Source organism: Bombus pascuorum, chromosome 10, assembly GCF_905332965.1.
Source record: "Bombus pascuorum chromosome 10, iyBomPasc1.1, whole genome shotgun sequence".
Classification (NCBI taxonomy): domain Eukaryota; kingdom Metazoa; phylum Arthropoda; class Insecta; order Hymenoptera; family Apidae; genus Bombus; species Bombus pascuorum.
The window spans coordinates 446,552-463,174 of record NC_083497.1 but is presented as its reverse complement, the minus strand read 5'-3'; the positions used below and the strand labels follow the sequence as shown (position 1 = coordinate 463,174).

The window sequence follows — 16,623 nt, the reverse complement described above, 5'->3', positions numbered from 1 at the left end:
TGTTAGCCAGTACATTTGTCTCCTTGCTATCTGTATCTTGTCTATTATTGATTTGATGTGCTGTTTCCATGTGAAGTGTGTATCTATGTGAAGTCCAAGGTATTTGACTTGCCTTGTTTGTGTTATTTGCGTGCCGTTCAGGAAGATGTTTGGTGTTATCTGTTTTCTCAATGTGAATGTAATGTGGTTGCATTTGTTAGGGTTAGCTTTGATTTGTTTATCCTGTAGCCACTTTTCTATTTTTGTGATGTGCTCTTGTAGTATTGTGGCTGCTGTTACAGGGTTGGTGTGCCTGACTAGCACGGCTGTGTCGTCCGCGAATGTCAGTATTTTGCTATTGGTAGTTGTTGGAATGTTGGCCGTGTCTAATGTGTATAGTATGGGTCCTAGGACGCTTCCTTGTGGTACACCTGCTTTGATGTCTTTTGCTTCGGAGTGTGCGTCCTTGATTTTTACTGTGAAGGTTCTGTTGCTTATGTATGATTTTATTATTTGGTATATTTTTTCCGGGAATTGTTTCTTGATTGTTTGTATTAGGCTTTCGTGGTTTACTTTGTCGAAAGCTTTCTCTATGTCCATGAATAGAGCTGTACAATATTGTTTGTTTTCTATTGTGTGTATTATTTCGTTGACAAGCCTGTGCATTTGTTCTATGGTGGAGTGTTTATTTCTAAATCCAAATTGATGGTCTGGTATTAGTTTTTCCTTCTCTATTATTGTAATTAACCGTATCGCTTTTGGAGGGATGTTTTTCAATATTTTGCCATTGATTAGATCGATTCCTGGTGCTTTATTGTTTTTTGTTTTTTCTATTATGTTTCTTATTTCTTGTGCTGTTGTTTTGGGTATGGTGTATTGCTTGTCGATTGCAGTGCTAGTGGCTATCGCGTCGTCGTCCGTATGGCTATTGTGGTTGCTGTTATTGATGTTGTGTGGTGTAAATGTGTTGCATAGGTGGATGGAAAATTCTTCGGCTTGCTCTTCGTTGCTTCTTGCCCATGTGTTGTCTGCTTTTCTGATTGCTGGGGCTGGTTTTATCGCCTTCTTTATTTTTTTTGTGGCTTTCCATAGTGAGTAGTTGTAGTTCTCATGTGCAGACAGTGACTCTATGAAGTTCGTGAATTCGTTGTTGTTGTGCTCTTTTATTTCGTTTTTTATTTCCTTTGCGAGTTTGTTTAGGTGTTTTTTGTTTTCTTTTGTTCTATGTTTTTGCCATTTTGCTTTCGCTTTTCTTTTATCTTTAATTTTTTCGAGGATGTATGATGGGATTTGTTTTGTTTGTCTAGTGGTAGTTGCTGGTTTTGTGGTTGCCCGTGCTGCCTCTTGTATAGTTTTTGTAAGTGTTGTTACAGCTTGTTCGATGTGTTGGGGCGTTTTCAGTGGGATGTTGCAGTTGATTTTGCTTTCAATTATTTCTTTATAGGTTTGCCAATTAGTGGATTTGTTGCATAGCGTCTCTGAGTTGTTGTAGAGTATTGGCTTGTTTCTGTATGTTATTATTATGGGTGTATGGTCGGAGCTAAGCTCGAGGCTGGATGCTATATTTATTTTATTTCCGTTTAATCCCTTTGTGACTGCAAAGTCGAGTAGGTCAGGGATTTTGCTCAGGTCTGTCGGCCAGTATGTCGGTCTTCCTGTGGATAATATATTGAGATTGTTTTTCCTGATGTGTTTTTCCAGGGTTCTGCCTCGAGTTGTAGTGATTCTTGATCCCCATGTTGTGTGCTTTGAGTTGTAGTCTCCTGCTGCGATAAACTTGTCGCCTAGTTGTTGGAAGTATTCTTCCCACATTTGTGTTGTAATTTTGTGTCGCGGTGGTGCATATACTGCTGACAGCTGTAGACGGTTGCTGCTAGTTTGTACGGTAACGGTAGTTGCTTGTATGTGTTCTTTACTAACTTGGCTGTGTAGGTGGTGTTTAATGTCGTTTCTTATTATCACTGCGGTTCCTCCGTGTGCTTTTCCTGAGGGGTGCTTGGTATCGTATATGGTATAGTGCGGTATTTTTGTGTAGCTTTTTGTTGTGAAATGCGTCTCCGATACGAGTAGTATGTCTATGTTGTTGTGGTATAGGAATGCTTTGGTTTCAATGGCCCTTTGTTGTAGGCCGTTAGAGTTCCAGGCAGCTATTTTTAGTATGTCCGTTTTTACTTTTTGCTTAGCATGGTTGTTATCAGTTGTATCATAGCTGTGATTTGTAATGATTGCTGTTTGAATGCTTCGTTTAGTTCGCTTATCGTTCTTGTTAACATGTCGGTGCTTTTGATGGATTGTTTTAATAGTTCTTTTATTTCTGTAGCGTCGTTGGTGTTGTTGTTGTGGTTTTGGTTGGCTACGGGTGTTACTTCCTTGGTTGCTTGCGCGTAGCTTCGACTGCCAGTGGTGTTGATATTGTTGTGGTTGTTGTTCATTACGTACTGTACTTTAATTGGTGTCTCAGCTTCTGCCCTGTCTTGTTGTGTGTGGTGGTAGTTATATGTCCTGCTTCTAAGCGGCGGAAACAATTTACGTTGGAGTATTTTTCTGGTTGGGCAGCCTTTGTAGCTGGCTGGGTGGTTTCCGTTGCAGTTGTAGCACTTTACCTCTTTTATTTTTCCCGTATATGGGCAGTAAGTTGTCAGGTGCTTTCCTGCGCATTTGACGCACACCGGGTTTCTGTTGCAGTAATTTTTTGTGTGCCCATATTGTTGGCACCGCATGCACTGAGGTATGTCTTTTTTTTGTCTGGGTGGTTCGACTGTGATTATTGTGTTTAAGATTTGTTTAATGTCATAGATTTCCTTGTTGTTTTTGTTCGGTTCTAGTTCTATTAGGAACAGCGGTAGTGGTTGTTTGGTGTCAAATCTCGTTATGTTGTTTATTGCTCTTACCTGGTGTCCGATTTTGGCTAGTTCGTCGCATATGTTGCTTGTGTTTGTTCTTGGGTGTAGCCCTCTGATAACTGCTTTATAGCTTTTGTCAGTTTTGAGCTGGTAGGTGTGGTACCCGGCGTTTTTTTCTTTTAGCACTTTTACCACTTTTCTGTAGGTTTCTGGGGCGTTGGTTTGCACTTTTACCTGGTCCAGTTTTAATTGTTTTATTGAGTAGTTTTCTTTGCCTGCCGTATTGTTTAGCAGTTCGAGGAGGGGGTCTATTATTTGCGCATCGATGTATATTGGCGGTGGTTTGGGGTTGTGTGTTATTGGTTTTTCAGTTGTTTCAGTTGTTTCTGGTTCCTTCTCTTGTGGTAGTATGCTGAAGGGGTTTTGTAGTGGGATTTCTTGGAGCCACTGCTTACTTTCTGTTTCTGCAGCCCTCCTAGTATTTGCGTTTGTTGTAATTTTTCTTTTTTTGCTGGGAGTTACGACCTTCCAGCTTTCGTCTTGTTGTGTTAGATCGTTGTTGGTGGTGTTTCTCTCGTCACTCATCTGAGTCATATCCATTTCGGTTTCTGTGCATTCATGGATTTCCATGGTTTTGTATATGGCGTATGTTTCACCGTTGTTTGATATCCTGAGCGGTGGCACTCGTTGCATTGCTTTGTTTTCCCCGCTTTTCGCACTTTCGGGGGCACTTTTTTCCACGTCCAATTTCGACGGAGAGACCTCTCCGGGCACCAGGCACGTCTGCACTCTTCGGCGGTCGAAAGGGAACTTGATGAATAAAGATGCGTATTAAAGTTATGTGCTATTATCCGCAAAGTGGTGAGACATTCGGACAAGTTTGTTCGATGAAGATCAGCTATATATACTCTGCTCGCAGATAAACAAATGAACGCCTAAATAGATGAAAAAGGAAGGGGAAATAAGGAGAATACAAAGAGTTGATGAATGTAAGGAAGGGAAGTTAAATCTCAGAATAAGAACAAAAAATACCATGCTACTTACGATGAACACCGTTGCTTAGTCATCTGTTCTCGATGACAATTGCCTATAGCGCCGCCTTTATTGAATATTTTAGCAGTTTTAGTATATTTGTGTCTATTATATTATATTTCGATACACACTACCTCTTCGACCACTTATTTTCATGATTATGACTGAAGAACAAACAGAAGATACTTATCGTAAATTAAATTTAAGCAAGAAGAAACTTTTTGCGATGTTAACTCCAAATGGGAAAATATGTATATATCGGCATGGATCATGATCTCCTTATTTTTACATTAAATCTTTTAAAAATTGTATTTCAAAGCATGGCATGGTTTCGTTGAAGGAAATTGTTTCGTGGAAGGAAACTTCGAATAATGAAAGAGTCAAATTATACAGCTCTGGAAGAATAATATAATTTAACATAAAAATATTAAAAAACTGAATATATCGAAATATAATAGATATTTTACAAGGGAAGTAAGACATGAAATATTAATATAATTAATATAACAAATCATTAATTTTTTCTTGAATATATTTTGTATGGCGCGTGCTATCATTTTGTTATCTCAAATTTATCTTCTATTTATATTTCTTTACATAATTTTCATAATATATTTATGAATTAGATGTATATTCATAACCTATATTCTACTGACGATTTTTCACATGTTCAATGAGATATGTAGTATAGGAAGTGTATAAATATATATTTTTATATATGTTTAAACACAAACTAGAATATCGAGCACGTTATCTATTGAGATATCTATAATTTTATGTGCTAGACTAGGTTAGATGCGTAAGATATGAAAATATCAGTGTGTGGAAGTATGTATGTTCGCCGCGACGTTTCGAAAACAACTGAATGTAAATTGTTCAGTCGGTTAACAGTCGGGTATGGAAGAAAGTGCCGAGGCGCGTGCAAGTGTGTATCGATGAATATCTTTGAAATCATTTATCAAATAAATATATAACTATTTTAATATAAATTCCAAGTGTAAATTTAGTGTTTCTAGACCATTATTTAGGCTATTAAGATCCAAAATTCTCAATAGTATCATTTTCCTGTGGATTGTAAAATGATCAACTGTGGTTGATAAATTAATAAATTGTAAAAATTTGTCGATTTGTACTAGGATGTGCGGAGTGCGAGTAGTAATGATAGAGAATACACAACTGACAAACTCCTGAGTTTTATACTTACTTTTACGTGGGACCAATCTTGATCGATTCCATACAGGCCTCGACCGCTCTGGATTATTTAAAATATAGGTAGAGGAATAGGAAAGAAAAGGGAAAGACGTTTGGATATAGTGGATTTGAAATACAATTTTATTCGCAAATTATTGCGAACCGAGAGACAACGTGTTATTTGCATCTTACATTGCCTTACACTGGTAAATTCAAATTCTGAGAGTTGCAGTAGTTTGATGTACGTTTCCTCATTTTCTGTGATTACGGGTTGCATATTGCAATCTCCAATAGAGTTTAGTGAGATGGTGGTAACATTCAGAGCAATGAGTCTAATTTTTACAGTTGCCGTCGTGCTGTCAGTCTATTGTCGTGTCTTTTACAATCGAGTCAAGTGTTTAACATTGTATAATTAAAGTCATCAAGAATTAACATAGTAGCATCCAATAGTTATTCAACATCCTACAAGTTATCCTGTCAGCCGAAAAAGTTGGTCCTCAGCCGATAAAAGTTAGTTGAAAGTTCATAAATTTAATCACATTAGTTAATCTATCGAAATGTTGTCCGAGTTCACTCGATTGACAGCTTTGGTATTTAACCGGTATTACTACTAACAGCGATCGACACTACACGCAAGCAAGTTATTCGCCTTGTAACTCGCCGACTTGTAGCCAGAACGTGAATACCTCAGACCGGAAGAACCACATCCCTACTCTTTACAGGCGGCATCGCCCATAAATTAAAATAACAAATAGATAAAGATAAATTTTGTCAATAATAATATAATTGAGTCGAAGTAAATAAAAACCCAGCGTATCAATGGTAATTGTGCGCTTTCAACAACTTTAATCCTCTCCCGTGCCATTATCCCTATGCATAGTAGGTTAGCCAAAAAGTGGAATTTATTTACCAGTTGCAAGCTAAAACGCTAGTTAATGCTATCCACCTTGACGAATTAAATCTGATTAAACATCGAGAGAATACAACGGTTTGGAATTCTTCAGGCAAGGATGCGCTTCGTGTAAGCGAGACAAGTCTGGGATTTCATTCAAGTTGTTACAATTCGCCACGATTAGCCATAAGTCACGAAAAGTCAACGTCGACAATAGATATTCGTGACACATATTGTTCTCTTCTGTTATGTTGGCTACATTTTTATCAACAGATACGAATAGGTCTATCAGTAACATAAGATGGAGCAACTATAGTTGCATTGAAGAAATACGGTAGGTATTCATTGTTTTCCCTGTTTTTTGCAGTGTCCTATATGCTGATCGGTCTAGTAGTTCTAACTTGCGCGAGCAACGGGGTAGAGAAAATAATACTGCTTTCGGAGCAACAATCAATTGCTTCAATAGATAAACCAGAAAAACGGTATAATAGCAGGTATATTCCAGGATCTATAAGGCATTGTCATTGGAGAAGTTATCCATCCCCTCTTTTACACCTTTCTGTTTTTTCTTTATACATCTCGTCGAAGACACATCATACAATAATCCTTCCTGCATGATGTCATCATAAGCAACTTTATATATTGATGTACTTTTCGTGCCCTTGTCAGTTCTTCTACTTCCTATTTCAAAATTAGTGGTAGTAGATTCCAAATTACGAATGAACTTCAAATGCCTACTAATGGTTCCTGTTGTCCCACCCGCACATGAAAATTCATTAGTAATTTCTTCATCATACAGATTACAGAAAGCTTTATGACCATCGCAGCTTGTATTACAAATTATCAATAAATATGTAATATATATATGTAAACTCCCTAGAGTTTACGTGGGATAGGGACTCTTTTTGTTTTACGGGTAGCACGACTTTTTTGTTTCACGGACAGAGCGACCCTCTTAGGGTTTTACGGACAACCATTTTTGAGAGACACTCTTTTTCCAAACGGACGGACGGAGAGCAACATCAGAAACAGACAAGAACACAGAATAACCATTTAAAATTTTGAAGACTGACGGAGAAAGATCGGTAGTTCAGGACGTTGAAAATCGATTCTCGATTTTCAGACTTCAGAATCGATCACCTGAATTATCTCAAGATTTACGATATTACAAATCGACTTTCGTTACGCCATGCCGTTAAAAGTGAAAAAAGCTCCGTATAGTCATGAACGAGAACGCAAGAGAAGAGAAAATGGAATACATAGAATCCATAAGAAAACCAGAATATGAAGTGTGTTATGTTTTATATCAAGCAGAATATCAAGAATATCAAGAATATCAAGCAAGGAATCATCATCCGCAGTTATTCAGTTTATCGATGGCGAAGAAAGCCGCAAGCAGCTTGACCAAGGTAGGCCATTACAGAAACATTACACTGACGATGGATGACGAAACAGCAGCGTTATACGTCAATACAGACTTAAACTTTGTATTTCGAGATACTTACTTAGAAGAATCAGAAAGCATCCCCACAAGGAAAACAGAGACCGAAACCGAGAAGCCCGGTCTTCACATAGAAAGATTTTTAGGGATTCTCTAGAAACGAGACAAGCATGAGAGAGAAGGTACGGACTTTGCTATAAAACAATTTGATGGAACACAGAAAGCCACAGATTGGATATTAGAGTATGAAACGGAATGTGAAAAATACGAAATCCAAATTGATGAGAAAAAAATCAAGAATTTGAAGAAATATTTGGAAAAAAACAGCATCAGAATGGAACCAGACAAATCTGCTGAAGGATGAAAAATACAACTGGGAAAATTGGAAGGCGGCATTTCTAAAAGCTTTTAGCAATAAAGATTGGTCTGCAGTACGATACGCTTATAATTTTAGATACATTTCAGGTTCGTTCATCGAGTACGCCATAAAAAAAGAACGGTTGATATTGGAAGTAAGGAGGAAGACTCCCGAAGAGATAAGGATAAATTTAATTGTGATTGGATTACCCATTTACATTCAAGACAAAATCGATAAAGAAGCGGCACAATCGACAAACGACTTAATCGGACTATTGGGGCAATATGAAGATCAGATAAAAAGGAACAAAATACAAGAAAGAATTGTAAGATTTGACAGAAAGTCAGATCCACCACCCAAAAAACAACCGTGCATGATTTGTGAAGCACTGAACTTCCCAATTTCGCCGATTTCACCCAATAAAATTATACAGAAACAGAAATGATTACAAGAGGTCGTCCCACACTCCGAATTGTCTGCGATATTATACTCAACTCGTGCTAAAACCTTGGGATGCCTTCAATTCGTACCAGGAGAGTTTAATCGATATCGATAGGGCGATCGAAATTTCTCCCATTACCGAATTAACCAAGCATTTCAAAGATACAAAGATGGAGTTAAGAAAAAAAGCTTCTCGTCTGCATACGAAACCAAATAACAGATATCACTTCGAGGATATACCATCGCTATCGCACGACGAAAACGAAAATATTCCTGGTATGAGCGATGCTGTTTTCACGTAAATAAAAAAAAAAAAAAAAAAAAAAAGAAATTTAAGAAAAAAAAGAAACTTTCTTTTTTTCTCTTGTTTGCAATACACTTCCGAGCTCTAGGCGTGACTGTTCAAGACTGCCTTGGATGATCTCAGGGAGAGTATTTAAATTCTTTTTTATTCGTGGGAGTGGGAATGGCTTCGATCGTATATTTCTGAGATCGGATAGAGTGACCGGATTTTATCCAGATGGTCACTCACGCTAAGGCGCTTGGAATTTCGCTATCTTATCGCTTTGTTTAGTCGGATTTCGTCTGTGACATTTCGTCTGTGACACTGTTCGCTTGATTCATAGTACAAAATATAGTGTAAATTTTGAAGCGACAAACCTATCAACACTGGAGACGTCTGTCACGTTCTATTTAGTTGCCGCGCTCGGTAGCATTAACTGATGTTTAATGCAACTGGCAATGAGCTCCACTTTCGGCTAACCTGCTATGTACGGGAATACTGGTACGGGAGAGGATTAAAGTTGTTCGAAAGGAAATTAACAATATGTAATGATTTATTAAAATCTTATTCTATTTTGATATTGACAATTGACTGACAGACTGACGGATATAAAATTCTTCGGTTGACAAAATGATAACTAACTCTTCGAATGGTAATTATTCGGTTGACGAACGATAATTATTGTTACTGACTTCTCTGAGTCGCTACATTTATTTATATCCGTCGAAGATGAAAAAACGTCGAGGTCTTTCTTTTGAAAATGTTTAGGAAGATCCCCAACGTTTGTTCAACTGCCGACTTTGTTTACAATTTAAATTGTCTTAATATCGTTATAAAAACATAATTAGGTAAATATAAAAACATAGTTAGATGAGTTTTCGCAAGATCTGTTAGTGGCTTTAGCTGTCTTTCACTTCAAATACTGTAATCACGGTTTCAAATAAACCTTGATTTGAAAGAAATTATAAACTTTACTTTCGCGATACGGATCGCGCGGGGCGCGGAACGTGACAACGTCATTTTAATCGAGAAACCAAAAGTAACGTCTATCCACGAACCTCAGATTACTGTTGCAAAAGTGTGTCATTATTGCCTAAAACGATGCAGAGCATTACTTCCATGCGAACAGTGTAATAGCATGCTATATTTTTCGAAAGAATGCCGTGCAAAAGTATATGAAGAATACCATCGAATCCAATGCAGCTCTAAAAACTTTCCAGATGACGTTCAATTTGTAATAAACTTGCTTATGAAGAATAACAGAAAACGGCGAAAAGCTTACACAAGCCATTAAATATTGCGAGGAGCTCGATATTACGAGTGCAGGTAATGATAATTTATTAATTCGTAATTCTCTATTACGCCATCATCGATATATACGTAAATGTGAATTGAAGTTATTAGCTTGTGTAGAGAAAGAACATACTCTTCAACGTTAGTTCTTTTTTATTTCTGTTAATTACTGTTTTGTATTTAACGCTTCGTGCCAAATTTTGATAATTTCTCTTTTACTCGTAAGTGTATTTTATATATCCGCGATAGAGGCCTTGCTTTATTAATAAATTTCGAATGTTCCTGTATTTACAGAGAAATTAAACGTACGTATTAAAAAACTGTACAACATATTCCAAATAGAATTACTGATTGTAATATTTCAAGGGTGAAATAGATCTCGATTTAGATTCTGTTTCGTTCGTTATATTCGTAAGAGTGTTAAGGTGATTTTGGTGTAGGGTGCCGAAGAAATAAACGGCGGTGTTCAACAGTGTATTTATTTAACAATCCTCACTTTCGATTCGTTTCGTACAATTCTCGATTTCAACTGACGATTCTCACTTCTCGGTTCCCACTCGACTGTTTTCTCGATCCGATTCGTTTCTTTTTGTTGCCCATCCAATATCCCCACTACGCACGCGTTCGTTAGGCGTCTCCGACCGTTGCAACGTACGTCTTCTTCCAAATATTCGACGGAAGGACCGTAGGGATATATCGATGGCTGATTAGGCCTGTCAGCCTTACGCTTCGGTGATATACTTTGTATTGACGAAACCGTTGGAAAGTTTTGTCGTCGAGTGCCGCTACAGTGTGAACTTACATGAACATCCATTGTCATCGATCAATGAAGAAATTTGTATTGTCTCGTAACTTCGTCGTTAACAACATAGTTTCAATTTTTACTAGATTCGAAGGAAGAATTTTGTATGAAACGTGATAATTTGGGAAATAATTTGAAATCTGTCCTCAATTTGAGTATATGGATGAAGAAAAATGACTAGAAAAATGCAAAAAATATTGTTACGTCGCGTGAGATGGTCCGCGCGACATCCCTTATGGTCAGGCCACCTAGGCCTACCCATCGTCACGGTGACCCGTTTTAGGCCCAAGGGACCCCCATAAACCGCATCTGTTAACCATTAAGTTACAGTCATATAAACAGCGCCGGTTTATGGAAGGTCCCAAAATTCCATTAGTTTATTGCACATCCTCGCTAATTGCGAAGAAAACAGATGTGCCCTGCGAAACTGCTGGGTTTTTCCCAAGAACAAGGACACCCATGAGTCAAATGTGCAAGAGACTTTCTCCTCATATTGTATGTATTAATATTAGCCACGACCAATGGGCATCGCGGATCGTTACCGTCACTATTCTACCGAAAAGAGTAAACAGCGAATCCGCGTCCTTAGTTCAGAAGAACACACCCTCACCGAGTTTTCCTCAGTAAGAGCAGTAGAGCAGACAGACAGTGAGGTTCTCGGGCTATAACGCGCTAACACCTAAACCCTCGGGTCAGATCGATAAATAATTTCTGTAAGTCCCACGTTTTGTTAATGGTATTAAATAAACATATATTAGGTAACTATAGACTACAGTTATTCAAACACAACCACCCCTATTCTCGTAACTGAAATCAGGGGATCGCCCTGCTCGCGGTGTCGATTCGTGTGTCACGGACCAACTTTCCTTTTTGCCATGTGGTACGCCAGATGTGACGGTCCTTGTAAAATTCCACGTAGTCCGGACGCCAAGACCTATCTATTGTTCTATTAACTCGCAACAGGCCTAGGAAGACAAACATAAACCGAATCTGTTCAGTTTCAGTTTCCTTCACGTAAATATTTTCGGTTTATGTTTGTTGCACGCTCTTACCTAATACGGAGAAAGCGGGTGTCTGGCAAGATAAGAGTTTTTCCACGAACAAGGATGCCCACGAGCCATATCTAGCTCTCCTTGTCTTTACTATCTAATTCATTTACCAATGGGCATCGCGGATCGTTACCCTCACTTTTCCACCAAAAAGTGTGGACAACGAATCCGCGTTCTGAGTTCCAAAGGGAACACCCACACCGAGCTTTCTTCTTTGATGGTACGAGTCCGTTGAGACAGTTCTATTTCTAATTTTAATCCGGTTCTATTTCTAATTCCAATTCAGTCACAATATTGACCTTTGTAATAAAACTCTGAGTCTAAAGAATAAAGACTATACTAAAAAAAATCACCAGTTGTGTAATTACTTAAAAAATTACGTGACACGTGCATCGTAACGGGAATTTACGACTCCCGTTGACGCGTCTCAAAGCGAACGCGTCTCCCCGCGACCGGACGAAAATACATGGTCCTTCGAGCTGGATTCACGTGCCAGTAAAAGGTGCTCCTAACAGTGAACATACAGTGCCACGTGATCCCACCGCCATTATACAACACGCTTGGACGTCAGAAATCAGCAACGTAAGAAGTTTTAATTCTAATTACGTCACTAATCATGCCGACCATGGCAAAAAGCAACAACATCCGAAAAAGGCGCGACAAACAGTTCAAAGTTGCCGTCAAGTACATAAGGGAGTGCATTGATGACCCTGATCCATCCACCGCATTACGCACCACGTGTGTGAGTACACTGCAAGATCAGCTGCAGGATGCGTGGCAACGATTCCAATCCTGCCAACAAGAGTTAGACGATCTGGATGACGAGGACCTCGCGCAGGAAGCGCAGGCCTTGAGGGATGTCGGTGAGCTGAAAGGGCGACTCAAAATCCTCGCTGGTAAGAACCAATTATCAACTTGTCTGACGTCATCAAATCGCGAAGTAGAAACCAAGTCAGAACGGACCGCCGTCAAACTGCCAGACATCCAGTTGCCCAAATTCGACGGCACCATCGAAAATTGGAAGTCGTTTTACGATACGTTTATATCCGCCATCGATCGAAATGAGAACCTGACGCAAGTGCAGAAATACCACTACCTGCGATCATCCGTGACCGGTAAGGCCGAGAGAAGTATAAGTTCGTTAGAAATAACCGAGTCTAATTATACAATTGCACTTAATGTGCTAAGGAACAAATTTGACTTTCACCATCGAATATGTATGCGGCATTGGCGTCTGATACTTGATTATCCCAAGATATCAAAGGAAACGCCTGAAGCCATAGATGATTTTATTGAGACGGTAAAACTGAACCTAGCCGCATTAGAGAAACTAGAGGAGCCGGTCACGTCAAATGTGGTTTTGGTCGAACTACTCACCTCGAAATTACCCTCATCCACTATAAGCATATGGCATCACACCTTGCCCGATAAAAGGTTGCCCTCGTATACTCATCTGATGGATTTTCTGGCGGCACGGACCAACGGCGATCAGCCCATCACGAGATCACTGGAAACAGTGGAGTCGATTCATCACCGTCCTAACCGTCGATATCGCCCATCACGAGGACAAACTTTCACCACCTCAAAGCGGACACGGACCTGTCATCTCTGCCACGGACCTCATGAATTAATGAATTGCCAACTCTTCCAAGCAAGGATGGCAAAGACACGTATTGAATTAGCGAAGGAGGCATCGTTATGCACCAACTGCCTAGGCACGGGACACACCATCAACCAATGCTCCGCTGGATCATGCAGCATTTGTCGACGACGCCATCACACTCTCCTCCACCGAAACGACATTCAGGTAAGGGAAAGGGTAGTGAACACGCGATCACCCGGTAGTAGGTCACCCAGTGATAGATCATCAAGCGGTCGGTCGTCGAGCAGTCATTCATCGAATGGCCGGTTTAATAAAAGCCGATCTCCCGACGGATCACCTACACGTCGTCATACTTCCCGAGCGAGACGCACTTCCGAAACGAAGCGACGGCCTACTCTCCATCACCAACCACGATCAACGCGATCTAATTCCATCGAATCTGGCGGATCCACCAAAGAATTGCAGCTAAAGGGTAAGTGACTATTGGAGAAGAAAATCGAAAAAGTGACCGAGGATCCAAATACCCCCCTACAAGCCCCAGTCACGCATGATCTGATAGTCACTGCTAAAATTAACCTTTTAAATAACCGGGCGCAGCCTATCCGAGCTAGAGCGTTGTTGGACACCGGATCCAGTACGAATTTCATAACAGAAAAGCTCGCTCGCTTACTCGCCCTCAAACAAAGGAAATGTTCAGTGCCGATCGGAGCGCTAGACAACTTAACTACCGTTGTTAAGCGCCAAATCACGGCTGTCATTACTTCCGTAGATGGCACCTACCGACGAACAGTGACCTTTTTAGTCATATCCACAATATCGCCCGCGGTTCCAGACCAATCCATCGATCGATCCCTAATACAAGTACCTAAGAACGTACAACTAGCTGACCCAGATTTCCACAAGTCAAGCCCGATCGAAGTACTATTAAGCGCTGGACCAACGTTAGCATCGTTATGCATCGGGCAAATCAAACTAAATACAACAAACCACTCCGAGTTATGTTTACAAAAGACACGATTCGGCTGGGTCATCGGGGGGAGCCCTAACACACAAGTGGCTACGCAGTCGCTTCATGTAAACACTACAGATTTGTAAATGGATCTGGCGCGTTTTTGGGAACTCGATGAAGGACCCTCCATTATGCATTTGTCGGAATCCGAAAGGGCCTGTGAGGAACATTTCCGCGATCATGTACGCCGCACCAAAGAAGGGCGATATATCGTAGTCCTACCCTTCAACGAGAGACTTCCGTCATTGGGAACATCGAAAGCCGTAGCGATGAACAGACTTAACTCACTTCATCGGCGATTCCAACGCGATAAACCATTCGAAACGGCATATCGTGCGGTAATTAAGGAATATCTAGATTTGGGTCACATGAGTAAGGTCACGTCTACTTTTGCCCCAGCTAACGGATACTATTTACCACATCACAGCGTAATCAAGGAATCGAGCAATACCACCAAACTCCGAGTTGTGTTCGACGGTTCAGCACCCAGCACAACGGGCGTCTCATTGAACGATACTCTTCACACCGGTCCAAAGCTACAGGAGGATCTAGTTAGCATCTTGTTGAGATTTCGCTCTCACCAGTACGTCCTAACGGGTGATATAGAAAAGATGTATCGTCAAATCCAAGTGAGACCCGAAGACCGGAAATATCAATATATTCTGTGGAGCGATTCCGAAGGCGACATCGAAACCTATCGACTCAACACCGTGACCTTCGGGTTATCGGCAGCACCTTACCTTGCCTTACGATGCCTAAAACAACTAGCCGACGACGAAGGTCATCGATTCCCACGCGCGTCGTCGATTCTAAGACGTGATTTCTACGTCGATGATGCGCTCACCGGGGCTGATACGAAAGAAGAAGTCGTATCAATCCGAAGAGAGTTAAGCAAACTATTACTATCCGCCGGGTTAAATATTAGGGAGTGGGCCTCCAACGACCCAGATATACTCCGTGGAATCTCCGAAAGCGAAAAACACAAAAGACTGCAGCTGGGGGAATCTACAACCCTGAAAACTTTAGGAGTATTTTGGGATTCACACGACGACGTAATCCTCTATTCAGTGGACGCCAAAACCAACATATCCAAGGTTACTAAGCGGTCAATCAGTTCGGTGATAGCCCGAATATATGATCCCCTTGGATTGCTCGCGCCAGTAATCGTACGAGCAAAAATTCTACTCCAACGAGTCTGGGCATTAAAGATGGACTGGGATGAATCACTGCCATCTGATCTACATTCAGAATGGAAACGATATTATTCGCAACTAACATTGTTGAATAACATCCGGTTTCCCCGCAAAACCATCATTCAAACCGCCGTTCACATTGAACTTCACGGCTTTTGCGACGCCAGCGAGAAGGCATACGGAGCCTGTGTGTATGTTCGCACGATCAATGCTGACGGAATCATCCAGACTGTGTTGCTAACGGCGCGATCCAAAGTAGCCCCACTCAAAACCCTGACCATACCTAGGTTAGAATTAAGCGGAGCGTTACTCCTTACCTCGTTGATGGCAGTAATCAAAGAGTCACTAGCGAAGCGGATTTCCCGGACCGTTTACTGGACGGACTCATCTATTGTGCTTCAGTGGATAAAATCATCCCCACATACCCTGAAGACATTCGTCGCGAACAGAGTCTCCGAAATTCAAAACAATACCAATTTCGATGACTGGCGACATGTGCCCACCAGCGACAATCCAGCGGACTTAATCTCCCGAGGTCAAATGCCTAAGAAATTTTTGAAACAGGCCATATGGGAAAACGGACCGGAGTGGCTCAATCAAACCGAAGAGAAGTGGCCGAATTGGAGCCCCCCAACGGCGGACGAAATCCCATAACAAAAGGGAACGATCTGTCTAGCTAGCAACAAAATAGAACAGTCTATCTTAGACCGATATTCTTCTTGGCCGAAACTTGTAAGGGTTATCGCTCGATGCCTTCGTTGGAGAAGCAAACAAAATCGATCAACACCGCTGACGGTAGATGAAGTCAATTTGTCCCATGACAAATTGATACGCTTGGTGCAAAATACGTATTTTCCAAGTGAAATTCGCAAGCTTCAGAAGGATCCGCTAAAAGGAGTGGGAGGGAAGCTACAAAGTCTAAATCCCTTCATTGATAAAGAGGGGATCTTACGAGTCGGAGGGAGACTCAGCAACTCACCGATTCTTTTCCACCAAAAGCATCCGATCATTCTACCAAAAGCTCCAATAACGAAACGCATCATTCAGAATGAACATATGCACAATCATCATGCTGGAGTACAAGCAACATTGTACGCAGTGAGGCAACGCTACTGGCCTGTCGACGGTCGTAGCCAAGTATGGCAAACACTCAAAGAGTGTGTACGATGTTGTCGATCTAACCCGCCCTCAGTAGAATACCTGATGGGAGACCT

At 40.7% G+C, this 16,623-nt stretch overlaps 1 protein-coding gene and 1 long non-coding RNA gene across 3 annotated transcripts in view; one reads left to right on the top strand and one right to left on the bottom strand.

Moving 5' to 3' along the window:
* The window catches only part of LOC132911162 (elongation of very long chain fatty acids protein 6-like), a 153,862-nt gene that overhangs the window by 116,248 nt on the left and 20,991 nt on the right, over positions 1-16,623 (bottom strand). The gene's annotated exons all lie outside the window — the stretch shown is intronic.
* LOC132911302 (uncharacterized) lies at positions 7,265-7,853 on the top strand. The gene is made up of 2 exons (XR_009658957.1): positions 7,265-7,346; positions 7,435-7,853. It is a non-coding gene; the product is annotated as an uncharacterized LOC132911302 (long non-coding RNA).